The sequence below is a fragment of the Dipodomys spectabilis genome, unplaced genomic scaffold, assembly GCF_019054845.1.
Source record: "Dipodomys spectabilis isolate Male_0828 unplaced genomic scaffold, ASM1905484v1 ptg000183l, whole genome shotgun sequence".
In the NCBI taxonomy this organism is placed as follows: domain Eukaryota; kingdom Metazoa; phylum Chordata; class Mammalia; order Rodentia; family Heteromyidae; genus Dipodomys; species Dipodomys spectabilis.
In genome coordinates this window covers 1,916,365-1,921,815 of record NW_024870860.1, presented here as the reverse complement: position 1 = coordinate 1,921,815, position 5,451 = coordinate 1,916,365, and the positions used below count along the sequence as shown (strand labels likewise).

The 5,451-nt window shown below is 37.1% G+C and overlaps 1 pseudogene; it reads left to right on the top strand.

Annotated features, from left to right (window-relative positions):
• Window positions 1-3,991: 3,991 nt before the first annotated feature.
• On the top strand, window positions 3,992-5,232 carry LOC122121078 (annotated as a pseudogene).
• The last annotated feature ends 219 nt before the right edge of the window (window positions 5,233-5,451 follow it).

Below are 5,451 nucleotides of genomic sequence, written 5' to 3'. Positions count from 1 at the left end.
GGTTGTGACCCTGATGTATGTAAGGCAAGCCAGTGATATACTTGACCACAATATCCACTGTGGGAATAGAGAAGTTACTGAATATCACCAAAAGAATGTCCCACAAGATCTTAGTATTAGCAGCGTTCAACCAGGAAGCATTTTCAGGTGATGGAATCAGGCAGGAGTTGAATGTACTTTTACCAGTGTGGGAGTGGTCTGGGTGATGATATAGATTTCCTCCAGGTGACTGTCAAGCTCTCATTGAACTTTACTCATTAGGGTGCGCAGCAGCAGCAGCAGTAGCAGGGTCTCTCAGTGGCTCAAAGGGACTGTCACACCTCATGCTAGGCTGCAAATTCCCACACAGACCGGTTAAGGATACATTGCATAGGCTTGGCAGGCTATGACCCCACTAGTTTTTAAGACTATTTAGACAGTAGACCAGGACAATTAACCAAGATAACAATTTTTTTAAACGAGATAGTTCTTTTAATAAGGCTAGGATTTTCTAGGCAGATATAGAAGCCTCAGTCTTGTACTATTCTTTCCCATGTCTTTTCCTTCTGTCTATTTTGCCACATTTTTTAAAAAAAGTGACTGTGGTCCCTTGTTCTTAAAAGGCGATGGTGAGCAAAGATTCATCTTCTGTCACTTCTTCAAGCTGACTCAGGGGTGTTGATCCTACCTAACCAGGAACTTATATCCTAAGCCTATTTTACAAAGAGGTTACCAGGATTAGATGTCATTAAGAACAACATTTTAACTTTTGACAAATTCACAGACCTTTTTTCTGACTACAGCAGTGTAGATTATTTAGTCTTCTGGTTTGCAAAAGGATCTTTCTGGATGGCTTAGTAATGTGATCTCTAGTAACCTAAGAATGTCTGAGTTACCTATGCAGGCCTTCAGACAGATATCAATAGAAACACACTCTCAGGTTTACAAACTTTTTCCTGAGCAGATGAATTTCATGTAGCTGGAGTCAGCTCAAAAGTTACTGCCAATTAGAGCTTTGGGCACATACAGAGGTTAGGATCTAAACTATCCTCCACATTTTACAACCTTAGCTTTTTAGTATTATCACAGATGACTGACTAGTTCCTGTCCCTTACAAGTGATAGACTTTAGGCATGCTTACAACCTATCTTCCCATGACCTCCTGACTCTGACCAATTTTTGAAGGGCCATATACAAATGACTCTAGGATCTGACATTATTTCTGCCATTCAAGCAGTGGCTTACAATCTCTGGATGCTCCTCCATTGCTTTTTGTCCCAGGAGTGTCTTCTCCACACTGGGAAAAATGCCTCATTGGCATTTCCCTTAGTTGGTTGCTGGACTTGAACTTAGGGCCTGAGTGCTGTCCCTAAGTTCTACAGCTCAAGGCTCACGTTCTGCCATTTTGAATCCGAAAGCAGCTCTGCTTACTCTTTCAGCCTTTTGCTGGATGAGTAGAGGTGACAGTCTCTCACTTACCTTTTTCTGCCCGAGCTGGATTCGAACCAGTTGCAAATCAATGAGTCGCAAAAATGCCACTTTATTCCAAGTAAAAGCAAGAAGGTGATCAACATAGAAGTAGCTTTTAAGCGAATCCTTACCTGAAACTTACTAAGAACCAAAGTTACATCTGACAAACTTACAAGAATCCTCACTCCTTTTTGTCAACCTGCTGGGAACTGTTAAAAAAAATACCTATGAGAGAAAACTGAAATAGTAATTAAGCAATTATTTTGGTAATCCAAATTTTTCCTTTTTGTACTTTGAGGGAAATGTTTAGAATAATTTTATTTTTAAACTTTATATACAGAAATCCATTCCTAATTTATGAGCCTCCTATTAATTTGCTTTAATATTCTATACTTTAGTTTTTAGCTGCACTTTGAAAAATCCCTTGAACTCTCAAGGCTAGGTGTGTTACTCATTTCCTCTTGGCTGTTTGTTTTAAAACAGATACACATGAAATCGTTTAAACTCAAATAACATATTTTCTTAATGCAAAAATTACAATCACCATCATTTTACCAAGAATCTAGACTTAACACCTTTATGCCTTAAAAAAAAACATATCCAATGGCAGAATATCATTGAGAGCAAATCACATTGTACAAATAAACTTTTTAACCCTCTTTTTAAAGCCTTCTTACTTTTAATTTTAACACATCCAAGAGGCAGTTTTAGCAATGTTAATCGGATCTTCACATCACTCGTTTTTACCATCACGTCTCCAGTGTCTATCTGCAGGAAACAGTGAAAGAATAAAGATCGGCCACTTAGCCCTTCCTGTGGAAAGGCCACGCACCCAATCCGACTCTTTAGCATTAGATGAACTGTGTTTGTGCCAGCTTGCCCTCTTTCACCATGCGTGGACTCCTCCCATGGCCTGTTCCACCATGCATGACCAGCTAAACTGCACTTCTGCATGTTCACCATTCACTCCTAAAGAAAGGTATTCTGTTAGCTTCTAAGTTTCTCCTTTTTGTTAAGTCAGATATATTGATTACAGTATAAACAGCTTTATGCATTCTAAAATACCAGATTTTCTAATTTTCAAGTTAAAGAATCCTTACAAAAACCTATTTTAAACAATGTGAAAGTGCTTTAAAATGTTTTGGTAATGTCAAACCTCATAAGTTTTTGAATTTTAAAATTAAACTCACACAATTGTTACAAAATGCTAACAATTTCTATCATGAACAAGTTCACAAACACATACAAAACACACTCAAATCTTCAAGCAACCCAAAATCAAAATCAGTTGTACGTACATTTTCTAAAGTTTTCAAACAAAAAATTAAGAAAATATTTCTTTTAAACGAAGTAATTTTGTAGAGCTTCATTTTCCCAGGGTTTGCTTGTTTAGCAAGGCAATTCAACAATTGGTCTTGAATTAAACTGGCCTGATTTTTATCCAATTTTATTTTTATTTATTTATTTTTCTTAATGTGTTTTTTTTAATTTTGAAAATACTGTACAGAGGGGTTACAATTACATGAGCAAGATAATGAGTACATTTCTTATCAAGCATTGTACCCTTCTCCTTTGTTTTCTCTTCCCATCCCTTCCTATCCTACCACCACCTACTCCCCCAACTCTCCTCCCTTCCTCCCCCCCACCACAGTTGTAAAGTTCGTTTTCAACATAACAACTTGTACATCTCATTGTTGCAATGGGTCCAAATGTATCCCTATATAAGCGATTTATTTTTTCCCTTCCCCTCCACAAATTATACCGACATTAAATACAGTGAAAGAAGGGGTTATACTGTGGAGGAGGGACATACAAAGCAACAAAGAAATAATCTTATAAACGTGTCAGAAACAATCACATGAAAGAAAAAAAACATTTGAATACATATCTTAGGTTCATTTCCCGAACATCACCTTATCTGACCTTTTCTGCTTGACTCATACATATACTACTTATTGAAAATAAGGGAAACCATGGAAACTATGTTTTTTTGGACCTGGCATACTTAACTTGATATAATTTTTTCAAGTCTTTCCATTTCCTAACAAACGGGCCAATGTCATTCTTTCTGATGGAGGCATAGAATTCCATTGTGTATATATACCACATTTTCTTGATCCATTCATCTACTGCAGGGCATCTGTGTTGGATTCATATCTTAGCTATGGTAAATAATGCTGCAATAAACATAGTCGTGCTGGTAGCTTTAGTGTGGTCTTGTTTGTGATCATTTGGGTAAATGCCCAAAAGTGGGATTGCTGGATCATAAGGGAGCTCAAGCTAATTGAAAACGTTGGCAAAGTAGCAGGGTATAAAATTAACCCTCAAAAAGCAATGGCTTTTCCGTATGCCAGCAATCAGAAAAGTATGTCTAAAATTAGGAAAGCAACTTCATTCGTAATAGCTCCACAAAAAATAAAATACCAAGAAATTAACTTAACCAAAGAAGTGAAGGACATCTGTGATGAAAATTTTGAAAATTTGAAAAATGAAATCAAAACAGAACTTAGAAATTGGCAAAAACTTCCATGCTCCTGGATTGGAAAGGTCAACATTGTGAAAATGGCCATACTTCCCAAGGCTATTTACAAATTCAATCTGATACCTATCAATATTCCAACATAATTCCTCAAGGAAATAGAAGTTGCAATCCAAAAATTCATATGGAATAATGAAAGACCCCAAATAGCAAAAACGATCCTCAACAGAAAGAGCAGTGCTGGAGGAATATCAATATCAAATTGCAAACTCTACTATTTAATCCATTGCAATCAAAGCAGCTTGGTACTGACACAAGAACAGACCTCAGGACCAATGGAATAGAATTGAAAACCCAAATAATTGTGAAGCCAAGCAGAAGTTTCCTTTTCATTCGGCACCAGCATTGGATGTTGACTGGCAGAGCAACAACACCTTTGCTTCATGTAGTACAGATTTGTGCATTCATGTCTGCAAATTAGGACAACACAGATCTATTAAAACATTCCAGGGACATACAAATGAAGTAAATGCTATCAAGTGGGACCCCATTGGCAATCTTCTGGCCTCCTGTTCTGATGACATAACTTTGAAGATATGGAGCATGAAATAAGATAATTGTGTACATGATTTGCAATCACATAATAAAGAAATTTATACTATCAAATGAAGTCCAACAGGACCAGGGACAAATAATCCAAATGCCAACCTTATGTTAGCAAGTGCGTTCTTTGATTCTACTGTTACGTTATGGGATGTAGACCGAGGGATTCGCATCCATACTTTGACAAAACACAAGAACCTGTGTACAGTGTTGCTTTCAGTCCTGATGGCAAGTATCTGGCAAGTGGTTCTTCTGACAAATGTGTGCACAATTGAAACACAAGCAGTTGCTCTAGTTCACAGCTATAGGGGAACAGGTGGAATTTTTTTTTTATATTTGCTCTTTTATTTTAACTTTCTTTTTTTTAATTTTATTTTATTTTATTTGTGAACATACTGTACAGAGGGGTTACAATTATATGGGCAGGATAATGCGTACATTTCTTACCAAGCATTGCAATAGCTAGTATATGTATGAGTCAAACAGGTGGAATTTTTGAAGTTTGCAGGAACGCAGCAGGAGACAAATTTTGAGCCAGTGCATCAGATGGTTCAGTTTGTGTATTAGACCCAGAAATAGCGCTACTAGTTGGAAGCCATGGGCCGACTATGAATGTGTACATAGCCAAAATGACTGTCCTTGACCCATGTACTGCTACAGTCCCACCTGAACCATGGCCAGTCCACTATAGCCAAATCTAAGAGAAGTATATCCATGCAATGTATATATACAAAATTGCACCCTGAAGATGACTGAGTTTTGTCACAGCTTGTGAATTCTGTTCACCAAGTGCTGGAATCTAATCTGCTGTGCCACTAAAATAGCATTTAGTAGTTTGGGATATGAAAAACAGAAGAGAGAAATAAATATACGCTATAAAAGCAGACCATATATGTACCAGAGTTTGTTTACTAATGACA